We start from the raw sequence: 27509 nt of genomic DNA on the forward strand, positions 1-27509 counted from the left end.
AAACTACTCAGTAAGCAAACAAAATAGCGTGGTTTGAAAGTTCCATGCCCTTTTAGAACCATCCTTACTCAGTTTTCCAATCTTTAGGTTTCTGAACTATTGCTGTTATGTATTGTCTGATCCGTGTACAGTTTCTTAATATTGGGGAGAAAAATGAATGGTTCCCTGAAGTGCATTCAGACCCCATCCAGCATAAAACCAGCACACAGAATATATAAACTGTCGATGATAAATAGCATGTATAGCAAACGGCAATTACCATAAAAGTACAGCAAGAAATCTTAACGTCCCACGTGTAACTGTAAATCTAACAACTCAACAACAGAATTTCCTGGAGAAAAAAGCGGTTAAAAAAAAAAAAAGCAGTATTGGCCCATTGCCACCTTTGATCCCAGCTTATTATCTGATCAACTGGGAGCTTTGCAGGAGCATCAGCCCTCATAGTCTCAGGTCTGTTTGATCATCAGAGTCTCATGACATAAAGGCTCATTTCCTTAATTCCACTAGCACTTGAAGAACAAGGAAATGAACTTACTGGGAATCCTTTTTCGAAAGCAGTGATCCTAACACTTTTCATTGCAGTGCCACTTCGGTCAAGTTAGGTCTGCATAGACGCCTCTTCCTGAGTTCTATGGTTTAAAACCTAACCCCGTCCTTTCCCTCCACATTTCTGTTGACTTGTATGTGTTGACTCTGTGGATCAGATAAGACCTTCAGCAAAGCCACTATCCAGGGACCTCGAGCCACATAGAGAATGCAGAGGCATTCAGGTGCTATAGCTCAGTGCTGAATTTAATTAAAGGTAGGAAGAAACTTTCAGGGGTGTGAACACAGTGCTTATTAAGTGTTTGGAAATGATTGAAATGGAGTTCCAGAGTTCAGACTGTAAGGACCTTCTCATTGAGAGTGGGCAATCTACTCTAGCTCATGGAATACAAAATGAGGCGAAATACAAACATTTTAAATTTGTAAAGAAAAACAAATAGATTCAAGCTAAGAAGATCCACTGAACTTGAGTAGATTTCAAGGAAGCTTAGGATGGTTCCGTCTTATTTTATTCTGCATGAAGAGGACAGGAAATTTTTTATTTTTGTCAGCATTTCTCAAAAATTGGATTCTGTTTCCATGGAAATACAGTTCTACCTCCCTAATTTTTATCATCAGAGGAATCTTGGGTGTTGTTAAAAATATGGATCAACAGTTATTATGTAAGAGCAGGACATCTTACATAAGTATATCCCTAGAGCTCACAGAAAATAGTTTTATCCTTTTTTTCTCAGGCACTGGATCTCTGTTATAAGGAATCTAATTTCCCATTTCCCTTCCTTCAGTGAGTTTTTGGGTTTGCCATTTAAATTTCCAAACTCAATTCTGCTAAGGCTCAGTTTTTATTTTTTAATACTATTTTATTCTAAGGAAAAAATTAGATAAATGCCCTTTAGGTTTTATTTTATAAAGCATCAGAAGTATGAACTAGAAAATTATTCTACTTTGGGACAAAGATTTTCTGGGAAATTTAATCCTTTATTATCCAAGATAATTCAACCAGAGCACTTTGGGCCAATTTAAAATATTTTATCTACATCTCATTAAACTAATATGCACACTTCTTCCTTTTTTCCCCTAGACTGAATCACACAGATTTCTGTAAGTGTCTAGATTTTTCATCCTTTCTAAATTGCTCTTCACCTTGGCACCTCATTTGTCCAATAATGCCATAGTCGTCTTTGTGGAATCTCAGTTGTTTCTGCCTCAGATTTAGGAGTAAGGATGAAATCCATTGGGAAGAAACCATGTTTGACACTTTCCTTAGGGATTCTCTTCATTGCATGAAACTCACTTTTAGTGATAAATTCTAGAAGTTTTCAACTTCTCTAAAAATATTATCCTTCCTATTCTAAAGGATGTGGAAGAAGTTGGCTGTGGTGAAGTTATGTTTTGCTAGAAAAGATGCCATATCTCATATCCAGGATGTTAACAGATATATATTCATCTTACTCTGCTTCCAAGGAAGGAGGAGATGTTCAGATGGCCACATCGTTTGAGTAATTGAGTGATACTTCTGAGTCACAGTGTTCTAATTCTGCAATTGTGAAAGTATTACAGATGCCCTCCCCCACCTTTTTTTTATTGACCCTCTCCACCCCACACCTGTGCCTCCCAGGCCTTCTCCACACTATTGTCTGTGTCCAAGGGCTATGCATATATGCATATAAGTTCCCAGGTTAATCTCTCCCCAGCCATTCCCCCACCCCTGCTTTCCTTCAGGAAACTGCCTTTTTAAGTCGCCCATTCCTATAAATATGCCAAGATTTACTATAGAAAAAAAACTAACACTTGAATGGCTTTCACTTAGGCTATAATCAATACATAGTCCAGTGTCTTTCATATGTTTATTCATTTCACTACCATTTATGGATTACCTACCAGGCAAACTTATTAATTTCACTAGCATTTAGTGAACTCCTACCATGCTCTCCAGAACTGAAACTGCTCATATGTTCCCTTTGTGGACCCAGCATAAAATTTAGTTTTGCGACTCTGTGAATAGGCAACTTTCTTGCTAAAATAAATATATTGCCTAACATTTTTTGTATAAAAAAAAGATGAGATATTTTCAAATGTGGCCTTGCACCTAAGCCGATGGTTTTTCTCTTGCAGCATTGCTAGCCTTGGCGTGCGTTGCGTACAGTTTGTTGGTTCCTACAGGATTCATCTCACAATAATAACAACCCTCCCTCCCCCCCTTTCCCCATCTGTTCTGCACACATTCAGTGAATACTTGGCTCTCTTGTCAGAGTTGGCTTCTTCCCATTTCCTCCTCAAAATTTCTTTAACTTTCCATTTTAACCGAGGTTGTGAGACTTCTCGATTAAGTTGGCTCAGAAGATTACGGAGCTTCAAAGTCTGGCTATAGGAGGATTTCTAGAGTCTAATTTTGAAGGCTTGGTATCCAAGAAAAATAAAAACTTCGTATTTCTTTCAAGGGGTGAACAGCCAGGGTGCTATCAAGTTTACAACCTGCTATCACACTTAATTCTGAGAACAATGTTTGCCAGGTTTGTCCAGCTGAAACACGTACACTTCCTTATAACTCTTTTCCTTAAATTTAGGCTAATTTCAGGGAACTGAAGAGAAACCGGTCTCTAGACAGGTCTTCTCGCTTATAATTTGAATATTCAAATTGTTAAGAGCATTACATACCACTTTGGCAAGGAGTCTCACCAGCATCAATGCTTAGGGATTCCTGAGGGGCTCTATTAACTTCCTTAAATTAATTGCAACATTTTGTATATGTTCATTTGTTCAGTAAATGTTAATTGAGCACCAATTATGTGCTAACCAGTTTATTTTAGGCTTGTGGGGTACATCAGTGAACAAAACAAAATTTCTAGCCCTCATGTAGCTTATATTTTCACAGGTGGAGACAGGAAGTAAACATAATTCATAAGTAAGTTTTAAAGTGTCGGGGAGCCCCAAGACCACTCCTGCATTTAATGATTTGCTAGTAGGACTCACAGGACTCAGTAGATAATTGTACTCACAGCTAAGGTGTGTTGCCGTGAAAAGGTACAGAGCAAAGTCAGGGGAAAGGCACCAGGGGCAATTCTGGGGAGACCAGACGCACCCTCCAGGGTCTTCTCAGACTGGCATCACATCGATGCACTCATTTCCCAGTTGAGTTGTGACAACATGAATGAAACACTGTCTAACAGTGGAGCGCATCAGAGAGTTCCCAGTTGTTGATTTATTTTTTATTTTTTTATTGGTAGCTGGTCACCCTCTGCCTGACCATACTGAATGTGTGCACCGCACCAAAGAAAACAGGTATTTGGCATACATTCTATTGTTTGTGCAAACAGTTAAGGTGTGGTGAGCCACTCATCAGTTCTGGGAGTGTGAGAACCCTTCTGCCAGCCAGGGGTCAACCTTGTAAGCAGGCTTTTGAAAGGCTAGCTCTCAGGCCCGCTATATTAATTACTTTGTGTACAGCTACACTGTGATACGTGCTCTGGGGGGAAAATTTAGAACAAGGGTGTAAGGACCAGTAATTCTGGAAAGGGATGTTGGTTACACTTTTAAGTAAGGAAATCAGAGTAAGCCTCCTGGGAAGGTAATATTTGAGCGAAGTCTTGGCGGTTACAAAAAGAACATTCTAGGCAGAGAGATCAGCCCTCAGGCAAGTGCTTGCTTGTCATGTTTGAGCAAGAGCAAGGAAGCCAGCGTGGCGGGAGTGGAGTGAACATGGAGGTGAAGTTAGGGAGTGAAGGTTGGGTGAGGGGACTGATGACCAGGCAGCTTTGGACCTTGTAGGACATGGTTAGTTCTGTGGCTACGAATACGTGTATTCCACTGAGGATAGAACCCAGTAGTTTTCCTTTCTCTAGATTCTCTGAGTCCCCAAGGTTTAGTAACTGCAGATCAGCGTTTAATAACGGCCAGGTTCCTCATTTTACAGTCGGAGAACTAAATTTTAAGTGGTGACAGATGTCTTGTTTAAGGTCATGTGGTCATCAGTAAAAGATTGGAGGATAGAATGTGGCACGTAACTGTTTTAATCCTTCCTTCCCCAAGTTTGAGAGAATCCTGTGACGTCCAGTTGCATTTTACTAAATAATTGATAACACATGGACACCAGGCCGCTTCAAGGTAGTTTAGGCAGAATGTGTTCAGTTACTTCGTTCTCTCTAGAATCGGGAGTGACTGGCGTGTCCAATCTCCGGGTCCAGTGGGAGATAAAACAAATAGGAAATTCCTAACAGGGATATTTCCCCTTCTTATTGGAATGGCCGACAATTCAAATAACTGTCCTCAGACCTTTCCCTGAAACATTTGTTTTCATTACTTGTTAGGTACTCTCTGTTCTGTCTCCATTATGACTGCATTTTAGTATACGTGCTGCCGCAGTGAGCACACGACTCTAATTTAATAAAGAAAAGGCTTATTAAGCTGCCTTCTGTTTTTAAAGGATTCAGCTGCAGTTTTTTTTTGTTTGTTTTTTTTGTTTGTTTGTTGGTAAGGGCTATAGAAATAAAATGAGGTTAACTTCTCTCATGGGCACCTCTGGACCGGTCACACCAAGAAGGCTTGGCTGAAAGATGCAGAAGGACAGCTAAAGAGCCTCTAGTGAGCATGGATCCTGAAAACAGTTATGTTTGACATTAAACCCAAGATGAGACAAGCTGCTTATGAAGCTGGCAGATAATTACCACCTAATATTTTCTTTCAAAATGAAATAAGACAGAAAGGATTGGCAGTTCTTCAAAAATTTACTGCTCTAAACTTAAAAAAAACAACAACAAAGAATGTTGGATGCAAATAGTTCTGTGGTGTGTGGTTGCTAAAGATACGATTTTGGTGACGGCTCTGGAAGGCAGTGTAATAGTGCCTTTTGTTGTTTTGATAACCGAAACAAAAAGTAAAAAGAACCCCTGAGAGTGAATTTTAAAGGTTAAGTTCAGAGCTTTGAAATTATTATGTGGATTTGGAAATACAGGCATTTAAGAAATACTTTTTTATTTTCAAGGGAGAAAATCATTAACTGCTTCCTCTAACTGTGAGGAGGTGAGACGTGGCATATGTTATTTCACAGATAAAATATTCTCCGTTCATTAAGCAATGCTTCTACGCTGTACTCTTGTGAGAGGTTGCTGTTAAATGCTTTATGCTATATTGTTTCGACCAATGATGCAATAAATGGCTCTATCACAGGTAGATGGCCTCAAACCAGTATAAACATAAAACATCTATCACTATTCAAGAGATGGTGGGTATGACACACAAAATACAAGGTCTTGAGGACTTTTCCTCGTACCTTGGTTGCTTTCATGTATTTGTAACCATGCAAGGCTTTGCTTTAGTTGATGGTGGGGGGTAGACCAGACTAGATTTAACAATGAGAACCATTCTGTTCAGACTACGGCCCTAGGCAAAAATTTCAGTAACTTTTGTTATATATCCATACCACATATTATTATCATAAAAATTTACACCACGCAGAAAAGTAAGAAGGAGGCAGAAAATCACTCCAAATTTTACTTTCCAGAAATAACCATTCTCAACATTTGAAAATCTTTCCAGATATCTCTCAATGTGTCTATATCGAGCAAAATACAGCTAGGTATAATTTTAGGAAAATGGGAGCACAGAATAGATGGCATTTTAAATACCAAGTATTAATCTACTTTACTTGAATTTAGGGTAAGAAAAGCAATGAAAGTAAAGTTGCAGGAGCTGTTGACTTCACTCAGAACAAATATTTATTTATTACAATAATATGGAACATAAGAGATCCTGTTATTGTTATGAAAAGGGTAAGCCATTATAAGAGTTTGAAATCCACACTATTTTTTAACTTTATTATTTCTTGTATTCAAGTAAAACTTTACTCATTTGGAGTCTGTGTCACTTGCTCTCTATTCCACCGTTGCACTGGTGGTCACAGGAACATGGCAGAGCTGGGAGTGACATACAGGCCTGTAAAGCCTAAAGTGTGAGCACATATCCAGAAAGCAGTGTGACTGTTAGTGGCTGAGTATGAAAGATGGAAAAATAACACAAGTACACTTTCTATCCTCCTCACCCTCTAATTTCTGATATGTTATCCTCTATACATGGTCTTGATTTATTGTATTTCTTTTGTTTTGTAGCCATAGTAATCAAAGGTATTTAATCCATTTATAAAGGTTCTCAAAGTTATTTGTTCCATTTAAAAATTGATTTGGTATTCATCACCAGCCCTTTTACTATTACTTCTCTCTAAGCATGTTCTTTGTTTTGATTGTGCTCTTGGATGGCTGGATTTGGGGGCTGAGGAATTTTTTAAGGAAGCACTCATGCTGACAAAGTCCTTACATATTTGAGATTGCCTGTTGGTTTCATTTATAGTTAAAGGACAGCTCGACTGAGTGCAAATTCTTACATTTTTTTCCTCTAAGATACTTTAGATATTATTTGTAATCACTTCTTTAATAGAACCAGCAAAGGAAAATTTATTGCTAAATTGCCAATCAATTTGCCAAATACCAAATTTAACAAAATTATCAATTGTAATATTTTGGGATGAGGAGAAAGTGGTGAATATAGTTTGCTGTGAAGTTTGCATGGTTGTTAGTGACACGAAGGATTGGAGTGGCAGTAGGGCCCGGAGTCTGGAGTTCAGGAGGTGGGCTGGAGGAGACATCGCGCTGGATGAGAGTTAGTGTAGACAGAGAAGAGGAGAGGTCCCTATGTGCATTCCAATAGTTAGAGCTCAGAAAAATGAAAAGGAAGGCCAAAGAAAAGTGAGAAAAAGCTGCCATTAACTGGGAAGAAAACATATTTGAAATCTCAAGGAGAAAGTGATGAAGTATGTCCAATGCCACTGAATAAGACAAAGGCTGGAAATTGAACATTCCTATAGGTCATTTAGAAGTTATTTGGGTTCCTGATAAGATCAATATAGCAGGCAAGCCTGATTAAATGGAAAATATATTAAAAGAAAATTATAGACAATTCCAAAAAAAATTTGGACATTGGAACATTTTTAAAAATTTATCTTTATTGTTGAAAGTGTTACAGATGTCCCCCCTTTTCCCATCATTGTCCCCTCCCCCCTCTCCCCAAGCCTTCACCACACTATCATCTGTGTCCGTAGGTGATGCATATAAATTCTTTAGTTAACCTCTTCCTGTCCCCCACTCCCCCCTCCCTCTACAATTCGTCAGTCTGTTCCATGCTTCCCTGTCTCTGGATCTATTCTGTTTGTCAGTTTATTTTGTTCATTAGATTCTACATATAAGTGAGATCATGTGACACTTGTCTTTTCCTGACTGGCTTATTTTACTTAACATAATATTTTACGTTATAGTGTCTTTCCTTGTTACTTTTTATGAAAAAAACACACACACCTTTATATTTGTATATATGATGTGCAGCAGGAAGGAGTAAGAGCATAAATACAAAAACATTTTTCTGTTGTTGGTTACCTCAGGGAACTAGAGCAGTTTGGCGGAGATTATTAACATATTTCTCATTTGTCTTTGTATCATTTGACATTACAATGAACTTGTATTCAAAGTTAGAATTATATAATAAAATAAAAATAAAATACGTACTAAATGTTATGTAATAAGAACACAGTATCAATGGTGGTAGCATGTGACCCCAGAGTTGATTCCTTCCCACCTGCTGAACCCATGGCGTCAATGTTACACAGCGGTTTTGTGAGTCTTCCCTTTGGAGCCAGTCTTGACCTCAAAATCTTTATCGACAGTTTTCTGGATAGTCATACCCAAGTGACTGCAGTTACTCTTGAGCTGAAACTTATTTCCCAGTTCCAGTATAGATGATCCCTATTTTTCCTTCCTAGTTTTTGCTTTCTAATTATTCACCACAATTACAAGTGCCTACACTGTGACAGAATTGCACCAATGGGAACTATATTTGGAGGAGCTGCTTGGTCTATGAGTCTAATTATGTGTAACTTCTTTTTGGGCTTCTTCTGTTTGCCTACCCCTTAAAATGGCATTTTTCTTCAAGTTCTCGCCAATTTTCTCTTTATCTAACTCCACACACTTTCCCTAAGCTGTTTCATCCATCATCTTTGTGCCAGGGATTCCGAGTTGGTGCCTCTATTTCAGATTCTCCTGCATATCCGTTGCTACTATTACTTTAGTTCAGAGTTTCTCCATCTCTCACTTGTAGTTTTGTAAACTCTCCTGTCCTAAGTCTCAAACATTCCACTAATCTACTTTCGCAAAAACGATTTTTCTCTAACACAAATTATATACCAGCCTTTTTCTTAAATTATGCAGTGACCACTCTGTTGCATTCAGTGTTGTCACGGGACTGATGATAGTCAAAGGCCTAATACACTTCCTTGAGTGTACCCCAAATTTTGACAAAACTCCGAAGTATAGTATTAAGAGATACAGGCTTCAGTAATTTATACTTGCCATGGTTTATTGATAGTTTGACAGTGGTCATTTACTAACCATCATGGCTTAGGACAGATAGACTCTAGATTACGTGCATTTTTTGGTGAATATGCTAAAACTCCATCTTTTACTCTTTCACTCAGTAAACTACATTGGAATCAACGTGAGGCTACTATTGGGGGCAATCTTGAATGTGCTCTTAGATATGTTTAAAAAGTAAATCATTTACAAACTTCAGTACTATGGCTTTAATTACTAACAAATTACTTATGACCTACTTCATAAATGGCCATCTATTACCCCGATTGATAAAACCTGGATTTAGACCAAAGTCCAGACTCTTTACCATAACATGCTAAGCCCTCCATGGTTCAAGTTAGTCATTTATTTATTCATCCACCTATCCATTTGCCCAGCCATTTGTCAAATACTTACTGAGCATTATTTTCTAGGGAATTGTTTGTTAGGGCCTAGGGATACGCTAGTGAACAAACACAGGCCATAGAGTCAGTGACCACAGCACTTTAGACTTCTCAGCCCTTCTTTGATATGTGGTTGTCCAATTTCTCCTCCCCTCACAGTTTCCAGCCAAATTGATGATTGATGGTTCCCTGATGCATTAAAGTATTTCTTTTGTTGGTGATTTCCCCTCCACTGCCTAGAATGCCCTTCCTCATTCTGTCAACCTGGTGAATACTCACCTCAGTTGTTACTTCTCTATTCCCTGTTTTTGAATGGCGTCTCCATGAAAACCAAGAAACTTTTAATAATTTATCTCAATTGTAATTTAAATGTTTTCTTCGTAAGCCTTTCAGACATTATTCTTTAAAAAGGTCGCTCTTAAAATCCACGTTAGAAGAGGACATGAGATGAGTGGTAGTGTGGTTTTTGGGGGTAGTGGTGTGTGGGTGTGACATAATTGATGAATTTGGTTCCAAGTGGAGTAGAAAGAATATTGGGGTTGGAATTCTAGGGGAAATGAATTAGAAAATATGAGGTTTTAAAAAAGATAAGTTTGATTATCCTATAAAATTTACTCTTCTAGGACACGTTATTCCTTAAGATTATGGGAGAGTTTTATGCTTTCCTTGCTTTATTTATTCATGAAAGTTTATTTTTAGCAGCTTTCTGTGTTCTTTTTCTCTTATACACTTGGTCAGATATATGATTGAGAATGTGCTTTTCCAGGCATTTGATTTTTTAAAACCAGTTTTATTGAGGCACAATTTGAATACAATAAAATGTATTTAAGTAATAGTTGAATGAATTTTGAGAAATGTAGCCACCCATGTAAGCACAACTACAATAAAAATGTATATTTCCTCTCACTCCAGACAGTTACCTTGTGCCTCTTTGTAGTCAAGCTCCCGCCCCACCCTGTGCCACAGGCAACCACAGATACATTTTAGGTCACTATCTAGTTTTGTCAGGTATTTGATTTACATACTGTATTTCTTGTTCAAAGCCATCTGTTATCAGTCTTCTTCCCAGCATGGCCCTCCGTACATAGAACTCGGAAGGTGATCTCATTTTCTTTCCTGCTTTTCCAAAATTCACTCTGCATGCCTCTTTCTTTCTCTTCGGATACCATTATTAGTTCATTTTCTTTTACATGAGTCCACTATAGATTTTGGCCACAATTGATTGCCCAAGGAGTTTCAGTGTCAAAATCGTTTCACCTCCAAATTTCAATGATATTATTTTTTAGGGCCTATTAGAAGGAACAGAAGAAACCTCCCAAATTACAGTTTGTAAACTCCTTTATATTAGTTATATTCTTCATGGCACCCATGTAATAGATATAAAGCTGAGGAAAAGTAAAACAAAAGATAGCAGTTAGGCTTATTTTCCCAAGTTCTCTATATTATAAAACTGCTCTAATTTGTAGTAATTAGGAGGAAGATGAAAAAGTAATATTAAAAATAGTTGTGAGCACATTTGGGGTTTTAGCAGAATGAGTATGTTAGTTCTTTAACAGATTGGATATCTCAGAAAACTGGTTTTAAAGTTTTTTTTTTTTTGTGATGCATCACAACTGTTTTTAATGCCGTTTACTTTTCTTACTTTATTTATGGAGGTAGGAGGTAATTATTTAGAAGTAGTGATTTAATGCTATTTCAGTTGGCATTTAGTTGGGTTTACATGGCGAAAGATACATAGAACTAGATGTTTAATTAGAGGTTTTATAGTGGTAAAATATACCAAGTGAACAATCTTGTGAATTTTCCAATGTGCTTTTCTATTTGAATATCTTCCAAGGTGTGAATCTCTAAAATTTTCCTCCTCTTTTATCCAACTATTTATTTAACCTTTCCATCACTTCCTGAACAGCACAGGTAATCACCCCCTGGGTATTTAGTCATTCTGAGTAAATGTAACATTTTCCTTTCTAATCTGGATACCTTTTCTTCCCTTCCTCCCTCCCTCCCTCCCTTCCTCCCTCCCTCCCTCTCTCCCTCCCTTCCTCCCTTTTCTTATTGGTCTGCTATAGGACTTCCATGATTATGCTTAATAGTAGCAGTGAGAGTAGGCACCCTTGTCTTGTCTTGATCCTATCAGGAAAGCTTTCAACCTTTTCTTGTTGAGTATGATGCTAAAGGGCTTGACATAGATCAGTGATGGCGAACCTATGACACTCGTGTCAGAGGTGACACGCGAACTTATTTGTTGGGTTGATTTTTCTTGGTTAAATGGCATTTAAATATATAAAATAAATATCAAAAATATACATCTTTGTTTTACTATGGTTGCAAATATCAAAAAATTTCTATATGTGACATGACACCAGAGTTAAGTTAGGGTTTTTCTTTTTTCTTTTATTTATTTATTTATTTATTTATTTATTTATTTATTTATTTATTTATTTATTTTTTATTGCTTAAAGTAATACAAAGGGTATTACATATGTGTCCATTTTTTCCCCTCAGCCCTAGACAGTCCCCTAGCCTCCCCTATCCCCCAGTGTCTTATGTCCATTGGTTATGCTTATATGCATGCATACAAGTCCTTTGGTTGATCTCTTACCCCCCTACCTCCTGTCCCCCAACCCTCCCCGGCCTTCCCGCTGCAGTTTGACAATCTGTTTGAGGCAGCTCAGCCTCTGTATCTATTATTGTTCAAAAGTTTATAATGGTCTCTATTATCCATGAATGAGTGAGATCATGTGGTATTTTTCCTTCACTGACTGGCTTATTTCACTTAGCATAATGCTCTCCAGTTCCATCCATGCCGTTGCAAATGGTAAGAGTTCCTTCCTTTTTAGAGCAGCATAGTATTCCATCGTGTAGATGTACCACAGTTTTCTAATCCATTCATCTACTGATGGGCACTTAGGCTGTTTCCAGATCTTAGCTATGGTAAATTGTGCTGCTATGAACATAGGGGTGCATATATCCTTTCTGATTGGTGTTTCTGGTTTCTTGGGATATATTCCTAGAAGTGGGATCACAGGGTCAAATGGGAGTTCCATTTTCAGTTTTTTGAGGAAACTCCATACTGTCTTCCATAGTGGCTGAACCAGTCTGCATTCCCACCAGCAGTGCACAAGTGTTCCTTTTTCTCCACATCCTCTCCAGCACTTGTCGTTTGTTGATTTGTTGATGATAGCCAGTCTGACAGGTGTGAGATGGTACCTCATTGTTGTTTTGATTTGCATCTCTCAGATGATTAGTGACTTTGAGCATGTTTTCATATGTCTCTTGGCTTTCTGAATGTCCTCTTTTGAAAGGTGTCTATTTAGGTCCTTTGCCCATTTTTTGATTGGATTGTTTATCTTCCTTTTGTGAAGTTGTATGAGTTCCCTATAAATTTTGGAGATTAGGCCCTTATCAGATATGACATTGGCAAATATGTTTTCCCACACAGTGGGTTTTCTCGTTGAAAATGAAACTAGACCACCAACTTACACCATACACAAAAATAAACTCAAAATGGATAAAGGACTCAAATGTACGACAGGAAACGATAAAAATTCTAGAAGAATCCAAAGGCAATAAAATCTCAGACATATGCTGAAGCAATTTCTTCACTGATACAGCTCCTAGGGCACTTGAAACTAAAGAGAAAATGAACAAATGGGACTACATCAAAATAAAAAGCTTCTGCACAGCAAAAGAAACCATCAAAGTTAGGGTTTTTCAAAATGCTGACATGCCGAGCTCAAAAGGTTCGCCATCACTGACATAGATGCCCTTTTTATTTTAGTACATTCTTTCTATACCCAATTTGTGGACTTTTTTTTTTAAAATCATGAAAGGATATTGAATTTTGAATGATTTTCCCACATCTATTGAAATGATTATATGCTGAAAGATTATATCTTTCATTCTATTTAAATGGTGTATCACATTAATTGTTTTGGATATGTTGAACCATCCCTGTGTCTCAGGAATAAATCCCATTTGATTATGGTGTATGATTTTCTTAATGTGCTTTTGAATTTGGTTTGCGAGTGTTTTGTTGAGAATTTTTGCATCTGTATTCATTCAGCATATTAATTTATGGTGTTCCTTTCCTGTATTTTTCTTATCTGGATTTAATATCAGGGTAATGCAGTGGTTCCCAATGTGGGGCACACACCTCACAGGAGGGCAATTTGATTTTTAAGGGGGGCAATTGGAGAATGAGTTATTAACAGTAATTTGTTTTGCATTTCATATGGTTCTAGAGGCCTCACATACAGTATTAAAATACATTGTGACATATTTGTGCATTTCAGTTTTCTATTATATGTTTTGAAACTATTTGCTGTTTTTTCATATCACTTCATATTATTATTTTTTTTAACAATTTCTTAGTGATTTCTTCCTCAGTACTTCAACTGTTCTTTCATTCTTCTATTTTTCTCTCTCATGGATGCCATGTTCTTTGGAAGCTTGTTTAGATCAAGTTAATGGCTTTTTAGACTTCCTCCACATGAATAGGAGTTCACTTTTTGAATAATAAGAATTATATGTCACAGGGTGGGCATCAGGATTTTAGAGATGCTTAGGTGGAATATGGCCAAAAAAAGGTTGGGAACCACCGGGGTGATGCTTAGTAAAATGAGTTTGGGAGTGTTCCATCTCCTTCAATTTTTTTTTGAAGAATTTGAGAATAGCCCTAACCAGTTTGGCTCAGTAGATAGAGTGTCCACCTGTGGACTGTAGGGTCCTGAGTTGGATTCTGGTCAAGGGCACATGCCCGGATTGCAGGCTTGATCCCTAGTAGGGGGCATGCAGGACGCAGTCGATTGGTGACTCTCTCTCATCATTGGTGTTTCTGTCTCTCTCTCCCTCTCCCTTCCTCTCTGAAATAAATAAAAATATATTTTAAAAAAAGAATTTGAGAATATTGGTGTTAATTCTTTAAAAGTTTGATAGACTTCACCATTGAAACCATCTGGTCCTGAGCTTTTCTTTTTTGGAAGGTTTTTTGATCACTGTTTTAGGCTCTTCCTACTTTTAAATTTCTGTCTTTGATTTTAGACATTTTTATTATAATGTACCTTGAATAGGATCAGTATAGGTTAAAATTTTTGGATATCAATAACTTTGTGAACTTGGATGTACAAATATCTCCCCAGATTTGGGAATTTCTTGGCAATTATTTCTTTAAATAAACTTTCTGCCCCTTTCTCCCTGTCTTCTTCCTTTGGGACTCCAATAATGTGTAGATTGTTTCTTTTAAAGATATCTTAAATTCACATAGGCTTTCATTTCTTTTTTATTCTTTTAAAGTTTTTGCTTCTCTGACTGGATAATTTCAAATGAGCTGTACTATAGTTTACTAACTCTTTTTTCAGGTTGAGTCCGCTGTTGAAAATTTCTATTGATTTCTTCAGTTCCATCATGAATTCTTTAATTCTAGGGTTCCTGTTTGTTTTCTTTCAATGGTTTCTATTTCTTTGTTGAACTTCTAATTTTGTTCATCTGTTGTTTTCCTGATTTCATTTAGTTTTATATATTTATTTTCCTATGGTTCATTGACTTTCTTTAAGAGGATTCTTCTGAATTCTTTATCAGTTCATCAATTTCTTAAGGGTCAGTCATTGGAGCTATTAGTTTCCTTCTGTTGTGTCTTGTTTCTTCATTATTTATGATCCTTATGGCCTTGTATAGGTGTTTGTGGATTTCAGGAAGCAAGCATCTCTTCTAATCCTTACACACTAGCTTTGGTAGGCAAAGCCCTTCACCAGTCACCATGTTCAGGTAATATAGATGGGCTGTCTTGTGGTGTCTGGTTGTAGGCTTGCTGCTGGAGTCTTTGGCAGGAAGGACTGGTGCCTGTGTCATCATGTTGGCAGGTCTGGTGCTTGGGTACGTGGGCCCAGACTGCAGCCTGTGTTCACTTGGATAGGCCTGGTGTTTGACTCTGTGGTGATGTGCCTAGAACATGTGTCTTCATGGGTAGATATTGATTCTGGGCCCTCTGGTATCAACCAGATGCTAGGGACCACTGGGATGAACCCATTTTCTGGATATGAGGGAGTTAGTACATTATTGGATGGGGGGAGCCTGGTTACTGGAGCCGACCTGGATGCTCTGACCACATAGACTAGTTTGTCTCTGGGGTGAGTCCGGAAACTGGGTCCCTGGAGTATGCCTGTAATTAGGGGCTCAGTGGTTGGCCTCTAGGATGGAATTATGGGGGATGGCCTGGTGCTGGGGATGGCTGGGAATCTGAGTCTGTGGGAGCTAGTCTGGAGTCTATATCCACAGGGGCCACTTTGTTGCTGGGATTGTCTGAGTGCCTGGGGCTGTGGCAGCTACCTGGCACTACAGCAGGTCAAAAACCTGGAACTGTATTCATCAGTTGAAGATCATTTGCCATATGCTGGCCTTGGTAGGAAGTCTTGTTTTGCAGGTACCTGCATGGAGCTTGGGCTCATGGGGGATAATTAAGATCCGATTTCCACAGAAGCCACTGAAGGCCACAAGGGCTTGCTGGCACTGGGACATGATGGGAGCCTGGGCTTGTTGGAGCCCACTGGGAGCCTGGTGCTTCAGAGGCTGCTGGGCCAGCAGGGTCCAGAGTTATCTGGGCTGTAGGAGCCAACAGACCTCAGGGTAAGCCAGAGGCCTGTGTTTGTGGGAGGCCACGGGGGCCACCTTGGGTCTCAGAGTTGGCCTGCTACTAGGGTGGGCTGGTTCTGTGGTCTGTAGTGAAGTCAGGTGCTCATTTCACATTCCTTTTCTCACTAGGAGAGTGCCTCCATGTTGAGCTGCCAGGTTTGGGGGGAAGGGGTGTTGTGTATAATGTGAATCTACCTTTCCTATCCTTCTCAATGCATCTTTTCTTATCTCTGTTCTTCACTCAGGTGCAATAATCCTTTAGCTGGACTTCTTGGTTCTTGTGAAGGTATTTTCATGTGCCACTAGTTTTCAAATTGATGTCTCTTGGGAGCATTGGTGGAAGGGGATGAGAATTAAAATGCCTGTGCTGCCATTACTCACTGTCACAAAAGCATTTCCCTTATGTTTCCTTCTAGAATTATAAAGTTTCAGGTGTTATGGTTTGATTTTTAATTAATTTTGAGTTTTTGCATGTGTTATAAGGGTTTAACTTTATTATTGAAGAGACTGTCCTTTGCCCGTTGATTGAACTTGGCACCCTTGTTGAAGATCATTTACCATATATATGAGAATTTATTTCTGGTTTCTCTATTCTATTCCATTGGCCTATTTGTCTTTTTGCAGCTACCACACTGTTTTGATTCCTTTAGCTTGGAAATGTGTTTTGAAATTGTTCTTTTTCAAAATTATGTTGGCTATTTGGGCCCCCTAGATATTTCATATAAATTTTAGGATGAATTATTTTATTTCTACAAAAAATTGCCTTTGGGATTTTGATTGGGATTGATTTGGATTTATAGATTACTTTTGGTAGTATTGACATTTTAACAATATTGTCATCTACCCCATGAATACAGGATGTCTTTCCATTCTTTGTGTCTTCTCTAATTTCTTTCAGCAATGTTTTATAGTTTTCAGTGTAAAAATATTTGTCTCCTTGATTTGATTTATTCCTAAGTATTTTTTTATGCTATTGTAAATGGAACTGTTGTCTTAATTGTCTTTTTGAAATGCTCATTGTTGGTATATAGAAATGCAAGGGATTTTTATATATAGAGTTTGTATTTTGTGACTTTGGTGAATTTGTTTATTCTAACAGTATTTTTTCTGGAATCTTTAGGGTTTCTATATAAGACAGTGTCATCTGAGAACAGAGATAATTTTACTTCTTTTCTAATTTCAATATTTTGTTGGCAGTTTTGTAAAGGGAAGTTAAATTTGCAGGCTGCCAACAGTTCTTGGTACAGAACAATGCTACAGTGACATTTTCAGAGGACTCTCAGGAGTGTAATGCTGCTTCCTTTGGCCAGCAACAGTGTGATTAATTGGGTTAGCACTTTTTTGTTTGTTATCATCTATTTGAGATCTGTGAAGAAATAATGGGTTGATATATAACTACTTATTATAGTCAGTAAGTATTGATCAGAATTAAGTTGACCCTGCTTGAACATCACAGTTTCTGTCCTGCAACAGTTTACTCAAAACAATCTAATGATGACCTCTTTCTGAATGTATCATTGAGATAAACTGCACACAAACATACATACACACACTACACATACACATACACACTGATATACCCACCTATACACACACGGACATACACAAACCTGTTCTTATTATCTCTCTTCATTTCTGTCTTTGTGCTGTAGTTGTTGTCTTCTATGCTTATCATCCACATTCATTTCCTTTTTACTCTCTCCATTTTTTTTCTTATACTCATACTGCTACCTCTTATACATTTTCATATGAAGTGTTAATACAGGAGAGGTTTATGAAACAGTTTAGACTTGCTACAAATGTTGAGCTAGGAGATGCTGTAAGATGAAATACTAATTCATTTGGCAATGGTGAGTGAATGGTCTAATCTTTTTATTTGGTAAATATATGTACACAAGCATTCAGGGAAAAGTTATTGTGCATATTTTTGTCAAACTAAATCACTATGAAAGAAGTGAGAGATTTCACGGTTCTTATGACAGTCACAAGAAATAGACTGCATTAATCATGCTGCATAAAAAGACAGAAGCAAAGGTTGAAACATTAAACTTTTAGAGATGAGTCATAATTGTAATGGTGCTATTTGTCTTCAAAGTTCTTCACAAGATGAAATAACATTTTCCCCATAGTCACAATTATATTAGCGCCTTTCAAAGATGTGGGAATTAAGATAAAGAGGTTAAAAGGAGTCACTTCAGACCAGGAATGGAAGCCAACTTTTGAGAATCAAAATTTCCATATGATAATAGAAAAAAAATTTTTTGAAGTAGAAAACGTGTAACTCTGATTCTGGTTTTTCCTCTGTCAACTTTGGCAAGTCTCCTAGCCCCTCATGACTTACTTCCTACCTACCTCCAAATTTCCTTACTCTTAAATGAGGGTATCTAAGTTAACTTTTAGTATTTAAGTAGTTTTTTAAAAATATATTTGTATTGATTGTAGAGAAAGAGCGAGAGAATAAGGGAGAAGGAGAGAGAGAGAGAGGGAGACATTGATGTGAAAGAGAAGCTCACCAGATGCAGATCGAGCCTGCAACCCAGGCATGTGCTTCAACTGGCAACCTAACAGGCGACCCCTGGTGCTCTGGGCAATGCTCAACCAACTGAGCAACACCAGCCAGGGCTAAGCAGTTTGATTCAATTTCAATTATAGAAATCTTTTTTCCTCTCTGAACTAATTATGATTAGTACTCTTAACTGGCACATTTAATTAATGAAGAATTTTGGTACTCATTATGCATGCCATTTAACTTTTAAGATAGGGGAAAAAAGCCTCAAAGATGTGACTCTGTAATTTAGTCTCTTTTCGAGTGTTGAAAAGGTGATCCAGTAAGAATGCAGGAAGAGGGAATGACAATTAAATGCCAGTGTGTTGCTTCCGCAATTCCTGATTATGTAAACCATGAATAATGGGAGTCCTGAGAGAACACAGGTGATAGGTAGCAGACTCTCACAGGACCTTAAGAATAGGGACAAGATGATGTTATTGTTCTCTTAGTGATACAGATTTCATGGACCTTTACTCTAGTACCCCACCATTACTATGACTCTGTTTCTTTCTGTGTAAATTCCTACTTCTGTTGGTTGATTTTGTCCATATTTTCCCCTTTTAGTTCCAGAGTGATGAAATCTGACTTGCCTAACCAATTATTATTTCTATCCAGTGGCCAGAGCTTTATGTGCTAGGTCACCCAATGACCATTTTGAGATGCTCAGGAAATAGTCTGAAGGTTGGGACTGTAGGTTGTGTATTCTCTCTTAGAAAGAGTTACTAGGCAGAGTAGGACTCAATATTCAATACAGACATAGCTGGAATACTGAGTTTTAAGTAGTCTACCTTTTAAGGATGTTCTTTTAAATAAGCATAACATTTTTCTTCATGAAATGACTAGACTATGACAGCATGGGCTTCTGCTACTAGTGTTGTGGTTTATATTAATAGGATATTACACTCAGTCGTTGGTGCAAAAAAACCAATAGTATATACTGTGCAAGGCAGAGATGCAGGGCTTGGAAAGCTTTTCATGCCATTTGTTTTTTATTAAATTTACTAGAGACCCAGTGCATGAAATTCGTGCATGGGGGAGAAGGGGTTCTTCAGCCCAGCCTGCACCCTCTCGCAATCCAGGACGGCTGGCTCCTAACCACTCACTTCCCTGCCTGCCTGATCACCCATAACCCCTCGTCTGCCTGCCTGATCACCCCTAACCACTCTGCCTGCCAACCTAATCTCCCCTAACTGCTCGCTTGCCTGCCTGATTGCCCCTAACAGCCTCTGCCTCAGCCCCCCTCCTGCCATGCCAGCCGCCTCTGCCTCGGCCCCCGTGGCTTCGTCCGGAAGGTCATCCAGAAGGACGTTTGGAAGGTTGTTTGGCTGTCTGGTCTAATTAGCATATTATGCTTTTATTATTATAGATTGGGTAACACTGGTTAATAACATGATATAAATTTCAGGTATACAAGTTTAAAATGTGACATCTGTAGACTCTATTGTGTGCTCACCACCTAAAGTCTAGTCTCCTTCCTTCACCATGTATTTGACCCCCTATGCCCGATTTGTGTTGTCTGTATCCATGAGTTTGATTTTTTGTTTTGTTTGTATACTTGTTGCTTTTTGTTTTATATCCCATGTATGAGTGAAATAATATAGTTCTTGTCCTTTTTTGTCTGACTTATTTCACTTAGCATAATATTCTCAAGATCCACACATGCTGTTGCAAATTGCAATATGTTATCTTTTTTATGGATGAGTAGTATTCCATTGTATTTATGTTGCACATCTGCTTCATCCAATTATTCATCAAAGGACACGTAGGTTGTTTCCATGTCTTGGTTATTGTGAGTAATGCTGCATTGAACATAGGGGTATATCTTTACAAGTAAGTGTTTTCAATTTTGGGGGGTAGATACCCAGAAAAGGGTTTGCTGGGTCAAATGGTAACCTCTATTCTTAATTTTTTGAGGAACCTCCGACACTGTTTTTCATAGTGGCTGTACCAGTTTATATGCATTTCTAAAAACAGTATATGAGGGTTCCCTTTTCTCTACATTGTCTCCAACACTTATTTCTTGTTGATAATAGCCATTCTAACAGTGTGAGGTGGTACCTCTTTGTGGTTTTGATTTATGTTTTTCTTATAACTGATGTTGAGCATTCTTTCATGTATCTGTTGGGCATCTTTATGTCCTCCTTGGAAAATTGTTTTTCAGGTCCTCTGCCCATTTTATAATTGAATTGTTTTTTGTTGTTGTTGAGTTGTAAGAGTTCTTTATGTATTTTGGATTTTAGCCCCTATTGGAGACATGATTTGAAAATGTTTTCCTCCCATTTGGTCGGTTGCCTTTTTGTTTTGTTAATTTTTTTTTTGCCAAGGAGAAGCTTTTTGGTTTGATATAGTCCGATTCAAACTGGTTGAGTGCAGCCACTTGGAAGCCCAGGTTGAAAGCTAGAGGAAGTGAGCAATTGAGGTTGGAGTATGATTTTTTACCCCCTTTTTATGAGGCTCTATAGCAGCGGTTCCAACCTGTGGGTCGCGACCCCTTTGGCGGTCAAACGACCCTTTCACAGGGGTCACCTAAGACCATCCTGCATATCAGATATTTACATTACGAGTAATAACAGTAGCAACATTACAGTTATGAAGTAGCAACGAAAATAATTTTATGGTTGGGTCACAACATGAGGAACTGTATTTAAAGGGCCAGAAGGTTGAGAACCACTGCTCTATAGAGTAGGTTGGTTCTCTTGACCAAGGGTCATTGATTCTCTCAAAGTGACTCTATGACTTTCTCTGGGTCTTAGATACTATTCATTTTCTTGCCTTTTGGCCCTAGGAATGACGTACTCCACTCTTATTAGCATGTGGTTAATTCATTATCTGTTATCAGTGGTTCTCAATATTTAGTGTGCATTAGAATCACCTGGAAAAGTTGATAATGCAGATTTCTGAGCGCCACCCCCAAAATTCCTGATTTAGTAGATCTGGGGGTGATGCTCCAAATTTACATTTCTAACAAGTTCCTAGGTAATGTTGATGGTGCTGGTCCAGAAACCACACTTAGAGAACCAATGTCTTATGTTTTCTTGTACTTTGCCCAAAGCATTATTAAGTTGTCCTTTTATTTAAACCCTATTCTATTCTAATTTGGATGTGCTGTTTACCGATGGGACCCTGTGTCATATTCTTTTCTACTATAGCAAAAATGGTCTAGAGAATACAGAATCAAGCATGGAATCCTGAAATTATTTTTATCACATGTTCAGGGAGTACAGAAGAGGAAAATGGGACATGGATAATTCATGGCATGTGGGAGCATGATAGTTACTCACTGGTGGATGAAATATAGATGAAAGATAGAGCTTTGGGAGAAGAAGAGGTATTTAGTGGGATGGTAATGATAACAAATTAAAAATTATGGAGTCCTCTGGCTTCTTTTTATGATGCTAAGGAGAGTAAACAGGGAAAAGGAGTAGTTAAAAACTGTGAACATACAATTAAGAACATATGTGGACAAATAAAAAGCCATCTGTTGCAGACTTGCAATCAAGGAGGTGCCCCTTACCTGCATTTTTAAGGCAAATATGTCTGAGGAAGATCTAGCCCTAAACCTTATCCCCATTTCCCAGTAAAAGATATAGCCCTTCAGCGCATAAAGCCCTTTCACTTGCCTAACAAACTAAGGTTGAGTAACCTCAGGACACACCTTTACCACTTCTTACAGCCTGTATGCAAAGGTACACACAGGGAGTACAGAGAAAGAGTTCAAGGCCTTGCCAGTCTGTGTTGGCACATATTGGGGAGTAGATGCTAATGTCCATCAGACCAAGTTCATTTGCATTAGTGGACTCACTCGAGATTTTAGATTTCATGTATTGTCTCAGGCCCTTGGAAGAGGCATTAGTAGTCTATGAACTATATTAATTGAAGCCTGAACTCAATGATAACTATAGGTAATGAGGTAGAAATGTTTGCGTTTACCTAACATACTGTAGAAGAAAGAATTTAAAGGTTTAGGTAAGTGGTCGGCAAACTGTGGCTCACGAGCCACATGCGGCTCTTTGGCCCCTTGAGTGTGGCTCTTCCACAAAATAGCACGTGTGGGCACGCCTGTACAGTGCGATTGAAACTTCGTGGCCCGTGTGCAGAAGTCGGTATTTTGTGGAAGAGCCACAGTCAAGGGGCCAAAGAGCCACATGTGGCTCGCGAGCCGCAGTTTGAACCACTGGTTTAGGTAATCGGAATGCCTGAATGGATCAGTTAACTCTTAACCGTGCTCCCTAGGAAGGCCAGCGGATGCTCTTTTTGTCAGAGCCCTAACGGGTGTGGCTTAGTGGATAGAGCGTTGGCCTGTGGACAAAAAGGTCCCAGGTTCGATTTTGGTCAAGGGCATGTACCTTGGTTGCGGGCACATCCCCATGGGGGGTGTGCAGGAGGCAGCTGATCGATGTTTCTCTCTCATTGATGTTTCTAACTCTCTGTCCCTCTACCTTCCTCTCTGTAAAAAATCAATAAAATATATTTTTTAAAAAGAAATGCATCTGTGAGGGGGATGACAGTATTTTTGAATTGGTCTGTGGTTGCTGTCCTCTGTAGGAAGGAAATGATAGTGAGTAATGCTATAATAGAATTAGGTTCTCTGATCTTAATAGGATTAATGGGAGGTATCAGAGTGATAGAGGCCAGCTAGTGCTCCTTAATCATTATGAACAAGATGTTTGAGACTATGACAACAAGCCACAGGGGTGGGTTTGGCTTATAAGGATCTATGCGAGTGGTTCTCAAACATTACTGTGCATCAGACTTACTTGGAAAGCTTGTTAAAAATCCCAGCTTCTAGCCCCGACCTCCAGAGTTTCTAAATCAATAGGTCTGAAGTGGTATCTGAAAATTATCAATTCTAATTGAAATTCTAATCAGGTGATGCTGGTGGGCTGGGGACCACACGCTGGGAACCATTAATATATAGCAGTAGCTAACTGATTATGCAATTCTGAGATGAAAATACATGTTCAGCCTTCCAAAGGACCAACTGATAGGAATAGGCAGAAACATCCTGCCTTGTGGCAGGTCTTAAGGGAAGAAATGTGTCACCTTAGTATTTTGGAAATACGCCAATTCAATTCAGTTCTATTATAGCACAATTCACTATCATCTCCTTCCCACAGAGCCTCTCACATGAGGGAGAGACCAGGTCCCTTTGTAAAAGGACATTGCAATGTAGCCATCGGTGTGTATTGTGCATTTTCATCCAATCCATCTCTAAGCATATTTCTATGATATATTAGTACAGGAGGAAAAGGCATTGTCTTGATTTATAGATCAATCTTTAAGGTTTACTGAAACCAGCTGTAACTGGATAGGTGGTGCTCTATAGTCCCATGCAGAGATGACCCTGAAAGGCAGTGGGGAAAGAAAATCTCAATATACAGAACCCTGCAGCCTTCTACCAGGCTACGTTGGAGAAAGGGAAATTCACAGGCCCTGTGAGTTATTATATTCTGGCTCTAAACTTATACTGATCCCCTAGAGATCTTAAATGCCACCACGGTCCACCAGTCGGCAAAGATTTATGGAAGTCTTGGGATAGATAGTAATGTTACGAGTCCAATAGCAGTTCCCTGTCCCTGTTTAACTTGATTGTTTGGTGAGCGCGAAAGTCATGTGGCTTGTGGAGCATGAGAATACAGTTTTGCAAACCCACTCAGGTAGTGATGCCAATTGCACATATTATTCCAATTGGAGTATTTTTATGGGAGTAAACTAGCACAGCCCCCGGAAGTGTTTTATTCTATATCCCCACTGGTAAGGGGAAACCAGAAGGCATGTGCATTTATGGGGCAAGGACAATGGTATGTGTTTACAGTTTATAGCAGAAGTAATATTCAACTGATCACTGTTACGTGTAACCGAGAGGCATTTCAGTTACCTTTATATCCAATAGAACACCGTATATGTCATTTACATTGATACTGTTATGCTGATTTATCCTAATTGGCAGGGAGTAGCAGGTATCCCAGTCACTTTCCTAAGATATACACATGTCAGAGTGTGGGAGATAAACCCTGTAAAAATTCAAGGGCCTGCCACACAAGTGAAGTTTCTACAATTACCACGAGACCGAAGCAGGTTGTTTCTCCTGAAGTGGAAACAAATTATTGTACCTGCATCTCAGACCCCCTTCGCCACCAAGAGTTAGGCATAGTTCTTGGCGAGACTCTTTGGATTTTGGATGCAACATGTTTTATCTTTAAGCAGGCTGCTGCTGCCCATTTACTGGGTAAAGTCTAAGACTCCCAGTTTCAGTGAAGCCAGGAGAAAGCAAGAGCTCTGCAGTGGAGCCTGTCTGCAGAGCAGACTGTCCTGCCTCATGAATTTTATGATTCAGACGACTCAATGTATTGGGAATGTATGTGTCAGAGACGCTATTTGGAACTTGTGACAAACCCCAAAGGAGAATCATGGCACAGACCTCCCCTTTCTTCCCCCAACAACGATTCCCATTTGGAAAGCAGTTTTCTCACTTGTTTATGGACCCTAATAAAGACTGAACACCCACCTGCCCACAGGGTGAACTAGATGTTATCTAATATAGTGAACCATAAAAACTGGATATGCTCAGCAGCATTCCATTATAAATCAGCCTGAGAAGGGCCAGAAGGCACAAGTAGACTGAATAGGTAGGTGACTTAAACTTCCCTGGTACTTCATCCCATGCCTACAGCCTCATGGGGAGTTACTTATGATCCTATCTAATAATAGACAAACATGGTAATTGACCGTACCTTTGCTATGCCTCCCATAGGCTAATCAGCGTGATATGCAAATTAACCACCAACAAAGATGGTGGCTAATTTGCATACTGCAGGCAAGGCAGGTCAGCGTCATCCCCCCTACCCCGCTGCCATCCGGGCCTGCTATTTGCCACCTGGAGCAGGGAGCCGGACAGCGCCATCCCGCCTGCCCTGCTGCCATCCGGCCCTGCTATCTGCAACCCGGGGTGGCGGGTGTCCCGTGTGCGACCGGACCCAGGGCGCGGGGCGGGACAGCGTGGCTCCTCTGTCACCCCAGCTTCCTCATCACAGCTCCCTTGGGGGCCTAAGCCTTTAGTCGGACATCCCCTGAGGGCTCCCTGGCTGCCAGAAGGATGTCTGACTGCAAGCTTAGGCCTGATCCCCCGGGGAGTGGGCCTAAGTCAACAGGTGGATATCCTCCAAGGGGTCCTGGACTACAAATGGGCGCAGGCCGGGCTGAGGCCCCCCCGCCCCCCCCCCCCCAAGAGCACAAATTTTTGTGCACTTGGCCTCTAGTATGTTAATAAAGAAAGAAAATGGATGGCCTGATTTATGGGCGAATTTGCATGGTATACAGAAATCAGTTCAGGGGATAGGTGCTGCACTACAACCCCATGCGGGAATGACCATGAACAAAAGTTTCAGAAGTTCTTCCTGAGCCTTGCATGCAGTTGTTAATTTTGTGTAGATGTAGAGATGTCCCAAGGTATCATTATACATACATTCATTCATGGGCAGTGCCTAACATGTTGTCTGACTTATTAGGGACTTGGAAAGAAAAAATTGGGGAGTTGGTGACAAGGAGGTCTGGAGGAGCTCTTGAATTGTCATGCAGTGTGGAGATCTTCTTGTCTTACATGAATGCCTACCAAAGAGATACACAGTGGAAGAGGCACTCAGTTTTTAGGGGGATCAGGGACCCCTGTGACTTGCGCAAAGTGTTTATGTACAATGTGGGTACGGCAGCTGAATAGACGTATGAAAGGCTCAGTAACAAGGTTTTTCCCCCCGAGGTTGAGCTGGCTTACACCAGTTGCTAAGTATCCAGCTTGCCAAGATCAGGCACCAATGTTAGCATCATCCTCATGGGACCATCCAGCTACCCATTAGTATGTGTACGGAGGAGGCAGTACTGTGTTCTTACAAGGGATGCAAAATCCAAATGTTGATTTCTTTCCAACTCTTTATAGGGCTTCTGCCACTTTTAGACTTACTTATGACGTGTTTTATCCATTTCCAAGGTGTCCTCATAACATCATCTCCAATTAGTAGACCTTCTTAAGGCATCAGGGGTTTCAAGCCCATAGAATTTACTGGTCTTACCATGGACACATCATTGAGAAACAGCTGGCTTTTTAAGGCGGTGGCATGGTCTGCTAACGGCTCAGCAATAGGGCTGGCAGAGAGATGATACTGTAATAAAGTTTAAAGAGAAAATAAAAAAATATTCATGCTATAACTTTTGACTATATTCTCCTCCCCCAGAAACATCTTTATTAAATACTATTAAGATAATGTCTAGAGTAACAGCAACTTCTCACTGGGCCATTGCTTACCCATGTTTTATTTTTGTGAGAAAATTTTTGTTAGAACGAGGAATTTAACTTCTTTTTCCTTTAAAAATTCACAACACCCATGCCGAAACCGGTTTGGCTCAGGGGATAGAGCGTCGGCCTGCGGACTGAAGGGTCCCAGGTTCGATTCCGGTCAAGGGCATGTACCTGGGTTGCGGGCATATCCCCAGTGGGAGATGTGCAGGAGGCAGCTGATCGATGTTTCTCTCTCATCGATGTTTCTAACTCTCTATCTCTCTCCCTTCCTCTCTGTAAAAAATCAATAAAATATATTTAAAAAAAAATAAATAAAAAAAAATAAAAATTCACAACACCCACAATGTCTGCCAGGTGTCCTCCATTAGATGTGGCTCCACTGTGAACTGCACACACTGGGCATGGTAGGTGGTGGTCCTGTACGTGTGCAGTGTATGCCAGTTTTCAAAGCCCTGTTCCACAGCATTGCTTATCAGCATCTGAGGTTAAGTTGTATGATCAACAGGTTTAAGAGAACAAAACATTAGTGCTACAGGTGCATGTAATTCTAACAAATGGATATTATCTAACTCTTAATTTATTCTCACCTGGTATAATGAAAATCCACGTTGAAACTTTTAGAAATTGAGAAGCAACTCCATAGCCTCTTCGCAAGATTTCCCACCATTAACACAGCTTTTCACGGGAAATCAAAGTAA

The 27509-nt window shown here is 39.4% G+C and overlaps 1 protein-coding gene across 1 annotated transcript in view; it reads left to right on the plus strand.

The window, feature by feature from the left end:
• The window catches only part of CTNNA3 (catenin alpha 3), a 1315594-nt gene that overhangs the window by 221706 nt on the left and 1066379 nt on the right, over window positions 1-27509 (plus strand). The window lies entirely within an intron of this gene.

Source organism: Myotis daubentonii, chromosome 13, assembly GCF_963259705.1.
Source record: "Myotis daubentonii chromosome 13, mMyoDau2.1, whole genome shotgun sequence".
Lineage (NCBI taxonomy): Eukaryota > Metazoa > Chordata > Mammalia > Chiroptera > Vespertilionidae > Myotis > Myotis daubentonii.